The following is a 14,839-nucleotide window of genomic DNA, read 5'->3' as shown; positions in this document are numbered from 1 at the left end:
GAACCCAAACTACCTCGTGATGTGTCAGAGCACTGAGAAGAGCCTCTTGGCTGGAAGTAAATGCCTCAATCATCAGAAATACATACTCCCCAGCCCCGTGCACCCCAAAACAGAGACATCTGAGGCATCGGGTCTCAGACTTGATTCAAAGTTGCACTGGGAAGGTCTCGTAGAGCACCGAAGGTAACTCAAGGGAGACACAGGTACACAGCTAAATCCCAGCTGCTGCCTGTGTTCCCCGTGAGCCAGGCTCAGGGGCAAACCTCAGAAACATACTTTTCACGCTCTCCGGAGACACCCGTGGTCTTAGTAACCAAAATCTTAAAGCCAGCTAAACACACACAGAATTTGGCTCACTAACCAAATGTGCAACCAGGAGCAAAGCAGGGTTTCTAATGTTTTCCTGAAAACAAAGAACAATCTCAGGTCTTAGAACTGGTAGTGCAGACACACGGTAATTGGTAAAGCTTGTTCAAACGCAACCCAAAAATGACACACATTTCAAAAATGCACTCAGGCCGTTTCTCAGCCCATGATACCTCAGTCTCAAACAGCCAAAGAGTTCAGAAAACCCAAAGAGAAGGACCAAGGCTTACCTGGACCTGCTGGTGGGTCAGTTTCTAGTCCCAGCAGAAGTCGGTCTGTGGAGAAAGGCAGGCACAGTCCCGTGTGGGGCCACCAGGTTTCACAGGTGGCCGTCTGGCAGCGCTCTGAGAAGCAGGTGGCCAGCGTCGCTGGAGGCCCGCAGAGCTGCCCGGGGCGAGGCACCTCTCTGCGGCTGGCCCCACTTTCCTTCTATTCCAAAGGGCTGTCCGGGAACTCTTCCTTGACTGCTCCGTCCTATCTGTGAGTGTGTGAACTCAGTCCTTGCAGAGGGGCTTTCCCTCACTGCAGACTCACCTGCACCATCTAGAGGCCTCTCCCTGCACTGAGATGCTGGCGCCTCGCTCTGCAGGTTCGCCCCCTCTGCAGCCAGCCCGACACACACACCTGGCTCTTGACTTCCTGCCCTGAAAAACACACCAGTTGGAATTTGTAAAATCATCGATTTCTTTTTTTTAGAGAGGGAGCCTTGCTTCCATCAGAACAACCAAAGCCTTTGGGGACTGGAGTACCAAAAAAACTAAATTAGCATTAAAATTCCATTAATCAAGACTTGTTCACCCAAGGACCCCCTACCGAGATGGCCACAGGCATGGGTGCGACTGCATCATTCTGAGACATGTTCATATGTCTGTGCACATTCCTGTCCTCCTCCCCCTCTCCCCCCACACCAACAGCAGGTTTTGAGTCCCCAGATCTGTTTCCTCTACTCTCCCAACACCCCACCACCATATATCCCACAAAACTCCAGACAGCCACATATACCCCACAAAGCCCTAGATAGTCACATATACCCCCATTAAACTCCAGATAGCCACGTATACCCCATTAAACTCCAAATAGCCATATATACCCTATTAAACTCCAGATAGCCATGTATACCCCATTAAACTCCAGATAGCTACATATACCCCATTAAATGCCAGAAATTCATATATACCCCATGTAATTCCATATATCTCTCTTATATATAAGTATAAAAGAGGACTTCAACCACCTCCATTTTGGCCTCAGTCTGTACTTTCCAATTGATTAAGTTCTTCTTTCCAGCTTATCTCTTAACTCAGGCAAAAGATCCTGCAAGCAAACACCCCCCCGATGGGAACTGGAACTCCCCCCTCAAGCAATAAGGACTGCCCTGAGCCAGCAAGATCCTCATGACTGACCCCCACAACAGTGATCGAACTGACCTTTACTTCCCACTTGCATGTACCCACCAACTTTGTCCCACATTTTCCTTACATAAACCTGGATGTATTTTTAGCACTTTGGGGACAGTCTTTAAGACATTAGTCAGCTGTCTTCCTGGTGCTGGCCTCACTGAAATAAATTCCTTTCTTGTTTTACCACCATTCCTCTCTCTGCCTTTGGATTTTGTCAACAGTGAGTGGCCGAGCCTGGTCTGTTTGGGACCCCCCACCAGGTGCTCTTCCATCCCTCTGGCCTGGTTATCATAGATAATCAGGAAGACATCTGAAACACAAACATTTTGAAAGGACATTGCTTTCAGTGTTTGTCCATTATTTCTCATAAGTTAAATGATTAGGAACCCCTCCCTTCCCCCAAGCCCACCAACATGCAGGCGAACAGAGCAGCAACTTGGGGCTGGATTTCTCTGTTCTCCCTTTCCATCTTGTCCTCTCTGTCCTGGATACATGCAAATTAATTCACACATGACAAAGTGAAAAGCTTAAGAGGGACACAGAGACTGAAACGATTGGGACTGGGGCAGGGAGGTTGAGCTAAACCGTATTTACTCAATTTACTTAACTAATGTCAATGGTTAATCCAGATAATGTAGGTTCCCAAATAAGAATTTTAACCTGAACGTTCAGGTTCAGTCGTTTATATGCCCACATGGAGCTCAAGCTGAGAGTTTGTGATAAATTGAAATCACTAAAAATTATTAAGTTAGGAACCTACAAAATGAAAAGGAAGTAAGTATTCTGGGCTAATCTTTTCTATTGTGTATAATTTTTACTTTTTAGCATGTTCATTTTGATAAGTGTGTTTGAGGATAGAGATTATCTTAGGTGAAAATTTTTTTCTAATGGAAATTAAATGGTGACTTTAAATTTACTAAAGAGAGAGGACACTGATATTGCCAAAACATAGGAAGAAAGGAGAAAAAATCAGAACAGGGGCCTAATATGAATGACGTAGCAAAAGCCCAGAAAAGTTTTTTTTTTCCTCTTTTGAAAAATCCAAAACATTATGCTATTAAGAAAGGTTGTAGATGGTTACACTTGAAATGCTCACAGTCATCGTACCCAAATGAAAAGGAGTATACAAATTAATTCAGCTGATTAAGAATGAAACAAGAGAGATTATTGCTTGTCTTCATCACTTAAAGCCCCAGAGCTTTGAAGATACGTGATTTTCTGTTTTGCACATTTTCTAAAAGACTGAGGCAGAAATAGCAAAAGCTTATCAATAGCATTTCTTTAAATAAGAACAGGAATCAAGAGTGCAGACCACTCTTGGGTGCCTGGGGTCTCTTGGGGCTGTGGAGAATGGAGTGTAATTTAGAACACGTGCTTGATATACACAGTGGAACCCTGCCCGGCCTGCTGTGCGAGCGAGCGAGCGAGCACAGATGCAGCCGGGAGCCCAGCGCACCGCTAAGGCTCGCTGGTGGGGGCAGGTACCAGTTCTCAGCACGGCGGAATCTCTGCTCTGCAACTGCTCGCAGAGATTCAGTAGGACTTCCCTGCCTGTAGAAAACATTCATGATTTGGTGGGAATAATCTAGTAGATCAGATAATTAACCAGTGAGCGACACTGAGCCATATTGTGGTCATCACTGGGTCATGATCGTTGGGTAAGCTGGAAAGAAGACTCCTGATACCCACTCTTTCTGTTAGAACAGCATTCTTCCATGTCAGGCATCATTCAGCAAGTGCATGGTGCACCTCTAGGAGCCAGGCCCTACTCGAGGTGCTGGGATACCACAATGAGAGAGACAGTCAAAATCAAACTCTGGCCTCAAGAAAGCACCACAGAGGTGGAGAATAACCATAAAATACCATTTCTGGAGGTGATAAGTGGCAAGGGGGTGCAGGATGCTTGGGCTGTGTGGGTGGTGGTATTACTGTCTACTAGTGACAGTTTCCTGCTATCTGAGTACTGTCTGGGAAAGCAATCCACCAGACGGGGGTGCTGTTTTCCGGCAGCCCACCCCTAACCCTGAACTGCCTTTACCAATAACAAGTGGCCCCAGCAAGTAAACTTCTGGTTACCTACAAAGTTTATCTCAGAGTTCCTTCCAGGAAATTATTTTTCTCAAATCACAGGAAGTGTATGAGTGTTTCAAGAAATTTTGTATGCCCATGGTGGGTGCTCAGTAACGCTCATGAAGTTTTTCAGAATAAGATGACCACAGCTCTGTCTATGGCGTGGAATTTGCAGCTTCAAATCTGTCTTAGAACTAGAGCAGAACTGGAATCCTTTTCCTGGAGAACCCTGCCCCTGCCCTTGTGATGATGAGGACAGCAGAGTCCTCGGGCACGTCCCGGCCTCCCCTTTTTCTAGAAAAGGCAAGATCCCAGCTCTGCTAGGAGTCAATGCACCTGTTCTGCCCTCCTGAGAGCATGGGCTAGCTAGTTTTTAAAGCTCCTTGCTGCCTGTGCTTATTATAGCTCTATAAGCAGAAGAAACAGGAATATAAATACTTGTGACTTAAACTCTTACAATGTCTTCCCCAAAGTGTAAACCCTGTGGAGGACCTTGGTTTGCAAACAGATGTTCAAAATATCAGAATGGAGTTCAGTGGTACAAAGGAGGCAAGCCAGCAGGAGAGTGAGCACATGTGAGGGTGGTGCTTTGGCTGATAAAGGGGTCAGGACTGGTTGTTCTGAGAGGAAGGAGGGAGTCTTGCCGAGTAAGGGAGGAAAGGTCTTTTGGGTAGAAAGAAGAGCTTGTGCAAAGACTCTGACTGGAAAAGAGCCAAACACACCGAGGAACCCAAGAGAGGAGCCATGTGGCCAAAAGCAGGGAGCTGGTCCGAGTAGGTGGAGCTGGACTCAGGAAGGGCAGTAGAGACCATAGCCCAGTAAAGGGGTTTGGATTTTATTCCAAGTATATCATGATTTGAATATAATGCAATCTTATTTCAGAGCAGGCTTCTATCCCTAGTGTCAAAAAGAAATCCACAGCCCCAAATGGAGTCACTTATGCTGGGCCTTGTTACCCAACTGAGGCTCAATACCTAACCTAATTGCAATTTCAACCTCCCCCAGAGAAACAGTCTTATCTGATCAGTCAGGAATTTTCTGGTCAGCACCAATGAGATAATCTGTCACATGGGCTTTATCCATTCCCCCAAAGGAAGATGAAGTCATCTGCATGATAAGACCCCCTGCTCTTCCCCGTCAGGGAAAGTGACCTTGCCTGGAACAGTCCTTTCTTTTCTTTTGTTGATACCATCTTGCCACACCCTCCTTCCTATAAAAACCCGCTATTTTGTACAACTCCTGGGGTTATCTCTCTACTGCTAGATGGGATGCTGCCCTTCACGAATAGCTTAATAAAGCCAATTAGATCTTCAAATTTACTCCACTGAATTTTGTCATTGTTGTTTTAACCCCAGCAAAGTGAGGAAGGAGAGAGACAGTCTGGGGGCAGGGGCGGCAGGGGGTGGGCATGTGCACATGGTGGGCCCCGGGTCTTCTATAAACCAGTCCTGGGGGATGAAGGGCTGAGTGAGTGGTTAGCAGTGATTAGAGTGGCTGAGTGATCTGTCCTCCCCCAGCACAAAATAAGAGGGGACAACTCCAGGTCAGAGGCAGAGTAAACAAGCCAGGCTTCCAACTGATTTTATCTCTTCAGAGAATGATATTCTGCATTCAGTTCCTTAACTAACTTTGCCATACTCAACACCCTGCTGCTAATTAAAGAAATAAAAGTCTGGCTTTCCTTTACTATGTGTTTGCCCAAGATTCCTACCCTGGACACTGTTTAAGATAAAGGTCACCTAGGTTTGGAACACTCAGCTGTCAGTAATGAGTCTGGTCACACAGAGAGAGTACCATCATGAACCTTCTGCTGAACCCTCAACACTCCCTGTTTCTGCTCCTGGGTGGCCGCTCCCTGCCTTGGTTACATAAGCAGTAAAAGTATAATTGAAATTGATCCTCACCAAGAATGACTTTGGGAGCTTGAACAGTGCAAAGGTTCAAAATACTAAATTTTTTTTATGACCCGTAATATTGTCATTTAGCTCAACAGTACAGATCAGTACATTTTTCTAATAAAAGAAAATCACAAGAGTATTATAAAACCTATTTGCACCGTACCAGAAAAATTAAAGGGGATTGGAACTGAGTTTGGGAATATGGAATATTGATGTCTTCATTTAAAAAATCAACATGTTCATTCTTCCAATAGACAAGTTCATATTTCTACCGTAATTCATGGCATTGAGGTTAGTGAGTGGTTCATGAGATTATCAGTCTATTATCAGTGGATGCTCACAGCAGGGGAATAGGAGTCCATAATATAAACATGTAAAATTATCTGTTCATTGGGTTATATTTAATAAAATTTATTAATGGAACTTTATTACATTTATGGTAATGTTTTGCAGGTGATCTGTGAGGCAGATTAGTTTATGAGGGCTAATGTGTTCCTGGGCGACATGTGATTTTACGGAGTATTTAGTATGTCTGTACTTGTCACCTACCACTGATAGGAGCTCACTGTCCTCAAAAGCTGTGGTTGGTGAAAAAAACCAGAATGGGGACAAAACAGTTTTTTAATCGGAATTCAGCCCGGCTGGCAGATCTGCTCCCTGCCACCTGCTACCTGTTTCCCATCTCATTAGGACCTTCCTGGACTGCTCAGGGCTACATGCCTGGCTCAGCGGCTGCAGTCCCCAGCTTCCCTGGCAGCTAGGCGTAGCCCCAAGCTTCAAGACTACCCACGGGGTCATCGCCGAGGTGCGTGACTGCCAAAAAGGCTGCGTAAGAGGCTTTTTCCTCTGGGAGGAGAGCTGTTGTGCCCTCTTCCGCTTAACTCCTAGCTGCCACTCAGTGAATGTGACAACTGGTATAACAGGGCAGAGTACAGGAGGAGCTCTGGCCCCTCGGCGGAGTGGTCATGTCAGCCTTGAACTACCGATCTCACTGATGGGAAGGAGTAGCCCTTGAGTCTTTTAGCCACTGTGCTCAGGCCTCTGTCACTAGAAACCTAAATAATGTGCACGATGTCTTTCTCTCTCATTATGAAAAATCAGGATACAAAGTCGTTTTTTCTAGATAACCAAGGTCTAAGAAAGTCTGTTCTATGACAATCTTAGATTTCATATGGGTTGTACTAAGGTATCACTCAGAGTACAAAATGACTCTCCAAGGAACCGAATGCTGGTTAACTGATCTAAAGAGCGAGAGCCCCCCCGCTGCCTGACTGTGGTCCTCAAAGGGGACAGAGACTCCAGCCCAGGGAGTAGCCAGAGATGCCCAGCTGCAGCTTCTGACCCAGTCTGAACCCAGCAGGAGGTGGGCCAGGTCTGGTCCCACTCTAAGCCACACACACTGGGGATCTTTACACCCCAGATGCAGGGATATGGGTGTAAGTTCAACATGGTTTCTTACCATCCCAAATGGGACTAGACAACAAGCCTCTCCACTCCTTCAAGGGGCCCAACAATTTCCAACCATGCTCATTGGAGCCGCTTGAAGTATAAGAAAGATTCCAGATGGGTGAGCAGCTTTTAGGACACTGGCCTAACTGTATCGGTGGGTTCTCTGAAGTGGGAATAGACACCCCGGAGGTGATCAAGGCAATTCACTGGGTGGGGCCAGAACATTAAAACTTCCACTTACATTGATATTCAGTGTCTAAAGTACAAGAAACAGTATGTTATTCATATCGAATCTAGGGATGTGCTTCTCCTACTAGGAGTTCTTTTACATGGTAAAAACAGAGTTAATCAGACCACACCAGAAGGCTGCCAAAATGTTTTTAGATTTTCAAGAAGAGTTTCTGAAGCATAAGTTAACTTTCAGTATTGTTAACCATCTTCATTTGCTCTCTTCCTTTCCTGCCCACAAGCATGGTCTGGTCTTAGTCATCTTCCCTACCGGGAACAGTCTGTGGAGGCCAAGTGATGCTGACCGGAAATCTTGGTGGTATAATGCAATGATAGCTTATTTCTTGCTCACGTCCCATTCTGATGTGGGTCTGGTGGCTCTTCTAGATGGTTCTCCTATAAGAAGTGACTCAGAAATCCAAGCTCCTTCCATCCTGTGGCCCCACCATCCTGGAGTCCTTCACCCCAGGACAGACAGGGGAAGGAAAGCGTGGATGAGCATGCTAGAATGTTTCGGGAGCAAGGCCTGGCAGTGGAGCATGTCACTTCGACAGGCTAAAACCCCACCACATGTGCCCAGGCTGACTGTAACTGGGGCTGGGAAATGTAGTGTCCTTGCGAGTCCAGGGAGAAAAAATGGGATCTGTGCATGTACAACCAGTCTCTGTTGCAAGACAGCTTCTTTCACCAAAATGTATCCAACTTCTGTCTGTTCCTCCCAATCTGCTTCTAATTAGCTGGTCTGAAAAAAGGTGACTTAATATGAATATAAAGGATTATGGTTGCTAATGGTTTAGAAACAACCAGAGAACAGATTGCACGTTCAACAAGGCTATCTAACACTGATGTAAAGAGGCAGGGCGGCTGGCTGGAGGCTCTGGCCCAGAGTCTGAAGGTCTTGTTTTGAGAACCTGCTCTCCCTCACTGGCTGCTCACCCTCAGCAGGTCTCAGTGTGCACACCTGAGAACGACTGTTGCCTCTCACAAGGTTGTACTGAATTTCACAATGAAGGGGTTGTGTATGTTTTTTTGCCAGAACTTGGTGCTCTCCTTACATTCTGAAATTATTCTTGCCTAGGTCACCAGAGACCTCCTAATTGCCAAAGCCAACAGATGCCTTTTAGTCTTTATTCTCCTGGAACTTCTTACCACGTTGCAACTGAGACCATCGATCACTTCTTTCCGATGAAATCCAACTCCTTTGCATTCTGTAACCCCTTGGGGTCTCTCTGTCTGTCTCTGATGGGTGATTCTTGGTCTTCTGCAGACAATTCATCCTCCCCTGCCCTCAGATGGTGGTGTTTCAGGGCTCCAGTCCCAGCCTGGGTCTCTCCCAGAGTCACTGTTTCAGCATCTACATGCAGGCTGATGACTCTGCCATCTGTGTTTTTAGTCCAGACCTCATCCTTTCAGCTTCAATTCTTGTAGCCAATTGAGTGTAAAATATCGTGCTGTGAAGTCTCACAGATGCTGGAACTGGGCATAGCTGACACAAACCCCTCATCCTTCCCCAAACCTGCTCCTCTGCCGTATTCCCTAGCTCAGCTGGGACCAACACTAAGCCTCCTAAGGGGAGCCTGTGGGATCATTCTTAGCGTCGTCTTTCTTAGTCCCCAAATCTTGCCAGTTTCACCTCCTAGATATTTTTCAAATCTACTCCCTCTATTCCATTCCAACTGTTTTTGCCCTAGTTCAGGTTCTCATGATGTCCTATCAGGATTATAACATCCTTCTGTTTTTCCTGCCTCTGACTTTTTCTTCTCAATCCAGCCTCCGTGAGACTCTAAAACTCAAATCCTGAGCCCCAGGCTACTGTCCTTAGTAAACAAATGGGGAAGGTACCTGCTCATCAACCTCTGCCAACTGTTGCTGAAATGCAGGTCCACAGAATTCCATGAGAAGCTCAAAAAACAAAACACAAACAGAAAAAGCCTCATAACTGTTGGCTACCAGAGCCGGCGGGGTGGGGGAGGGCTGGAGGGGAGGCGAAATTGGTGAATGGAATTAAGAGGTACAAACTTCTAGTTATAAAATAAATAAGTCACAGGGATGAAATGTGCAATATAGTCAATAATATTGTAATAACTTGGTATGGTGACATATGATAACTAGACTTATGGGGATAGTTTCATAATGCATAAAAATATCAAATCACTATGATATACACCTGAAAAAATAGGATATTGAATATTTCAATTAAAAAAAGATACTAAAAATCTGAACTTTAAAAAACATGAAATCTTCTCATTCTTTTTTTTTTTTAAGATTTTATTTATTTTTTAACAGAGAGAGAAACAGCGAGAGAGGAAACACAAGCAGGGAGAGTGGGAGAGGGAGAAGCAGGCTTCCCGCCGAGCAGGGAGCCCGATGTGGGACTCAATCCCAGAACCCTGGGATCATGACCTGAGCCGAAGGCAGACGCTTAACGACTGAGCCACCCAGGCGCCCCGAAATCTTCTCATTCTTAAATATTGGCTATTAATATGTGTGGCCCAAATAAACATACACAAAAATCCCTGGCCTGGATTAGGCCCCCAGGCAGCCAGGTGGTACCCTCTGTACTGAAGGCTGAGGGCCAAGTCTGTGCCCTCTGCAACCAGACCCTGGTTCCGCATTAGTCTCATGGTTCCCCAAGCCTGCTTTGAACATCAGACTCTCCTAGCAACCGAAGGTTTACGGTCTCAAGCCATTCTGTTTTTCTGAAATGATTTTTGCAGGTAAGTTCACCCATTTCATATTCTTGCTGTCCAAATGACCAAAGAATTTAAAATTTTTATTGGAATAAAAATGTAGTTGTCTGGAGAGGGCTTGGTGCTAGACAGAGCTGTCCTTTTCCCAGCACAGATTCTAAGTTGCTTAACCTCTGTAAACCTTGGTTTCCTCATCTGTAATTAGTGATAATAATAGCGTCTACTCCACAGGGTTTTTGTGAGTGTTCTGTTATATGCACAGGCTGAGCCTGGAACTTGGTATAACTGTCATGTGACGTTACCTACTATTCCCATTAATTAGAAATTAACCATCTCTTTCAAACTACCCAATTCATTCTATAAAATTACCTTTGGCTATAACTAAGGTGACTTATGGATTCAGCAGCCACCTGCAGCTCAGGACTAAAGGAACCACTCTATTTTAGGTGGATTACCAAGATGACTTTCCACATTGTTAACTGAGCAGGGAGACCCTGTTCTTGATCAAATATTAAGTACTTGCTTTATTTTGAGATGAGGCCACTAACTAACTTTTAATCTTTTAGTACAAAAGCTTACCAGTCTTTGATATGGTGGTGACACATGGAGATTCTTGGTCAGGCTAGTGGCAAAAAGCATAAACTGTGTAATGTGCACTTTTCAGTTCTTATGTTTTGTAAAAGTTTGTGAAATCTCCTTCCAGAAGGTAAAGATTGAATAATTAAAAAAAAAAATTCCCATTTTACTTTTACAAAAATGTGGTAGGGGTCACAGAGACAAATGAAGACACTCTGGATGTGTGACCTTCCATCAGTGGCAGAGGTCAAGGGCTCGCTTGAGTTTGGGGTTGTAAGAGGTGTAGGTTTCATCAGAGCAATGTTTCTAACTTGCCCACGTGGATTTCAGTCCCATCCTATGCTCATTTGTCTGGGCCACTGCCTTACACGTGTCCTAGTTAAGTAATTGCCTGCACCCAAAGGCAACCTATAGGTTTTAGACAAACCTATGTGTGTCCTATACCAAAACCGGCAACAGGAACAACTTCCAGGAGCATGAAGCTATCATGCACAAGTTTAGCAAAGTATTGGCAGGGCCAGAATGCCTGTTGCAAAAAATTCTGATCTATCAAGAATTGCCAGGGTCAGGGCAGAAAATGGTGTGAGAGATGAGGAGGCAAGCAAGCAAACCATATATTTGATGTAGAAAGCTCACGAGCCAAAGGAGAGATGCAAATCGAGTCCTACGAAAGCACAAGCAGAACCCGTTTCTCCCACTTGGAAACTGGGGATGGTTTCACGGAGAAGGGGCACAGGAGTCAGCTTTCAAGGAGACGGTACCATGATGATGATGGTGGTGGTGCTAACAATGTGTCCAGCATTACTGAGTGCTTCCCACGTCCAGGCACTAAATGCTTTGCATGGCTAAGTAATCCTCGTAACAATGCCTGTCACCCCATTTCACAGGTGAGAAAACTGAGGCCCAGAGACAGGGCATAACCCACCCCCGGCAACCAGAACTGTGGGTTGGAGCTCCGAACGCCTTCAGTGTGCTGCCACAAGGCCCAGCAGAAGGGGCTGTGCTCTACTCGCTGCGGGTCTCTGAGGACAGGGACCTTTTGCCAATGGAGGAGGAATGTGTAGTCAGGAGAAGACTCAGCGTTGCTGGTTTTCTGTCTGGTTCTGATGAATTCCTCATTACCAGCAAACGTGCTCAGCAGTCCCACTGCTTCTTGAGCGGTCTGTGTGAGAACGCACAGAGGAGCTGGTTGTGCCCTGAGCGTGCAAGTGCAAGCGCTCACAGCCAGCCCAGGAACCAGTCCCAGCAACGCTGAGCCCCCACGGCACAGTCTCTGGCACCAGGGGACAATCGCAGAAAGAACCAGTCCTTGGGCTCCAGCCCCCTGAGTGCTCAGTGCTGGGGAGACGGCTTGTTTGAGACGGAGCTGGGGTCAGAGGAGGGGCAGGGAAGCTTGACACAAGAGGAGGCAAGCCCAGGCCTGCCTCTCAGGAGGTTGGAAGCAGCCTGCCACGGGGGCCGGTCCAGCCTCCTGCCTGCCCTGGACAGGCCTCTCTTCCACCAGGCTGCTGGTGAAGGGATGCGTAGGAGGGATGGGCTGGAAAGGGAGGGACAGGGGACCCTCCCACAGAACCTGTGGAGGCGGACGTGCTAGGCCCTGCAGCAACTATACCGACATGCCGCTTGTGGCCCCCGTCTCAAGGAGTCCGCATGTCCCCTGGGTTCCCTTTCGGAAAGGAGACACACTGAATCAGCTCTAAATTCTTTACCCTATCACTTCCACGAGAGCCTCTTTTTATGATTTTCTCATGAAGCTTTTAACACAGTCAGGAAAGTAGCTCTCTCCATCCAGAGCATGACGGTGGCTGTTGCCGTCATACCCCCCCCCGGACCCCACCTTCTTCTGTTCCTGTCCCCAGGGGATGCTCCCAGGAGGCCAACTCCCCCAGGAGGCTGCCAGATGAGAACCTGGCCTCCTAGCCCATGACTTATTTCTTCTGGAATGGTGCCTTCAGCCAGCTGCCTGTCGCTGGGAGCCTCACGCCTCCAGAGCTGGGATTCCAGTTCCCAGACTGCTGGGCTCTTAAGGGTTAAAGTGAAGGGCCCCACAATGCTTCTCTCTGTCTGACACGTCCCCTGTCCCTTGGACCTCCACATTTAAGAACTTCAGTGGCTCCTGACTGCCCATGGGATCACATCCCAAGCCACTGCTTTAGTTATGAAGCCTTAGTACATGAAGCCCTCCACAGCCTGACCCAGCTGTTCTCTTTAACCTCACTCAGAGCCACCCTGCTCCTTGTCACCCTTCACTGGGCAGAGACCCCCAAAGCTCAAGAACAGGCACTGATCATGTTCTAAATACAGGGCCCGACACTTGGGCTTTTTGGCGGAATAAATAAAAATCCTTCATTCCGGTCATACTAACATACTCACAGTTTGCAGAAATCTGTGTCATGCTGTGCCCCAACACGGTCACCTCTGCTCTGGATGCCCTCACCCATTTTCACCCATGAAGCCCATACTCCACGATGCCCCCTTTTTTTTTAAATTCTTTTTTTAAAGATTTTATTTATTTACTTGACAGAGAGAGATAGTGAGAGCAGGAACACAAGCAGGGGGAGTGGGAGAGGGAGAAGCAGGCTTCCCGCTGAGCAGGGAGCCCGACACAGGACTCGATCCCAGGACCCTGGGATCATGACCTGAGCTGAAAGCAGACGCTTAACGACTGAGCCACCCAGGCGCCCCTCCACGGTGCCCCTTTACCGAAGGCTTTCCAGATACCGGGGAATGTATTCACCTGCCTGTCTTCCTCACCAGCTGTTAGCTCCTTAAGGACAAAGAACAAGTCTTCTTGCACTTAGCATAGCACCTGGTACATGGTAGCAATTTTTCAATAAATTGCCAAAAGTATGAATGAGTAACTGATAGGTGGTGTGGTCATCTCCTCTAATGTTCTCATTTTGAGAGAGCTTGTTTGGAGGTTCTAGCAGGGGAGCGCAGCTACTCGTATACCCTTGACCGAAGAACGGTCCTCCTCTATCGGGGAAGGTCGTCCTCTTCGACTGAGCGCGCAGCTTCGGGAGGGACGCACATGGAGCGGTGAGGGAGGAAGGGGACACCCGCCTAGCCAGCCAGATCAGCCGAATCAACCCTGGCGATCAATGGGGTGACAGATGTCGCAGCCAGATCGCCCTCACATCCTAATGTTCTCATTTTGAGTAAGAGTAAACTCAACTAGCTCTATTCCACATGTGGGAATAAAACTGTGCTTGCAAGGGATATTGGAAGATAGCTCTCTGGGCATGGTCACAGTGGTGCAAACAAAACAAAACAAAACAAAACAGCAGAGCTGTTTGCTTGGCTCTTGGTCTGCCTGAACTGGAATGGTCGGTCATTCCTTACTGCCTCGCAGAGCCGCGAGGTCTCCTGGGTTCTTTGAAAGGCAGACATTCTAGTCTCGGTTAGTTGACATCAAAGATGGCTGACAGTCATGAGGGAAGTGAGATGGCTGACGAGAAAACCAACAGGAGATAAGTTTTCCCCATCTTGTTTGTTCTGAAAAGAATGTTTATGTCTGCACATTTTTGTAATGGAATATCAAATCACTTTGGTAAAAAGGCTGCAAGCCCAGGGGACTTGGTCTTTTATGGGAACAGCCCGCGGGAATCTCTTTGTAAACCAAGTTCCCCAAGTTGTGGGAATGACACTGGGACCCCCCATAGCCCATGATCACCTGCCCTGAGGGTAATGGTGAGGGTGGGATCTGGGCTCAAGGAGGCTGTTGCTTCTTTCCCATAGTTCAGAGGTTCTCAAAAGAATGGTCCTGGACCAACAGCATGAGCATCATCAAGAGTGTTAGAAATGCACATTGTCAAGCTCTCCTCTACCTCCAGAAGCAGAGACTCTGAGGTGGGCCCAGTAAGCTAAGTGTTAATGAATGTTCCAGATGGTTTCCATGCTTGCTCAGGCTTAGGAAGAACTGTCGTTGTCCAATCCTCTCTGGGCATGGCTCTGGGGGCTAGGAGTGGCTTCCACTCCTGAGGAAGGCACAGTGGGGAGTGAGGAGACGGTGGAATGAAGGGTCCTTCCTGGGTCTCTTCTCTCTCCCCAGTCTCTCCCTTGGGTTAATCCACAACCTGGTTCCAGCTCTGACCTCCTTAGAGAGAACCTCTCATCTCCAATTTCTTTCCTTACTTCTTCCTTGAGTTTTTTTTCTCCCTAC

At 47.0% G+C, this 14,839-nt stretch overlaps 1 protein-coding gene across 3 annotated transcripts in view; it reads right to left on the bottom strand.

Annotated features, from left to right (window-relative positions):
* Window positions 1–14,839, bottom strand: part of EDAR (ectodysplasin A receptor) — a 108,236-nt gene that overhangs the window by 92,169 nt on the left and 1,228 nt on the right. For 2 of the 3 annotated variants that reach the window (XM_081833280.1, XM_081833282.1), the window contains exon 2: window positions 597–1,010. The gene's annotated coding sequence lies outside the window, so the exon portion shown is untranslated. Of the gene's footprint in view, window positions 1–596; window positions 1,011–1,600; window positions 2,033–14,839 lie in introns of those variants that run through there. The other variant, XM_081833281.1, reaches the window with a different exon arrangement.

Source organism: Leptonychotes weddellii, chromosome 10 (assembly GCF_054177405.1).
Source record: "Leptonychotes weddellii isolate Sample4059 chromosome 10, ASM5417740v2, whole genome shotgun sequence".
NCBI lineage: Eukaryota > Metazoa > Chordata > Mammalia > Carnivora > Phocidae > Leptonychotes > Leptonychotes weddellii.
Note: the sequence above shows the minus strand (reverse complement) of the source record. Positions and strands in the feature narration are given on the sequence as shown.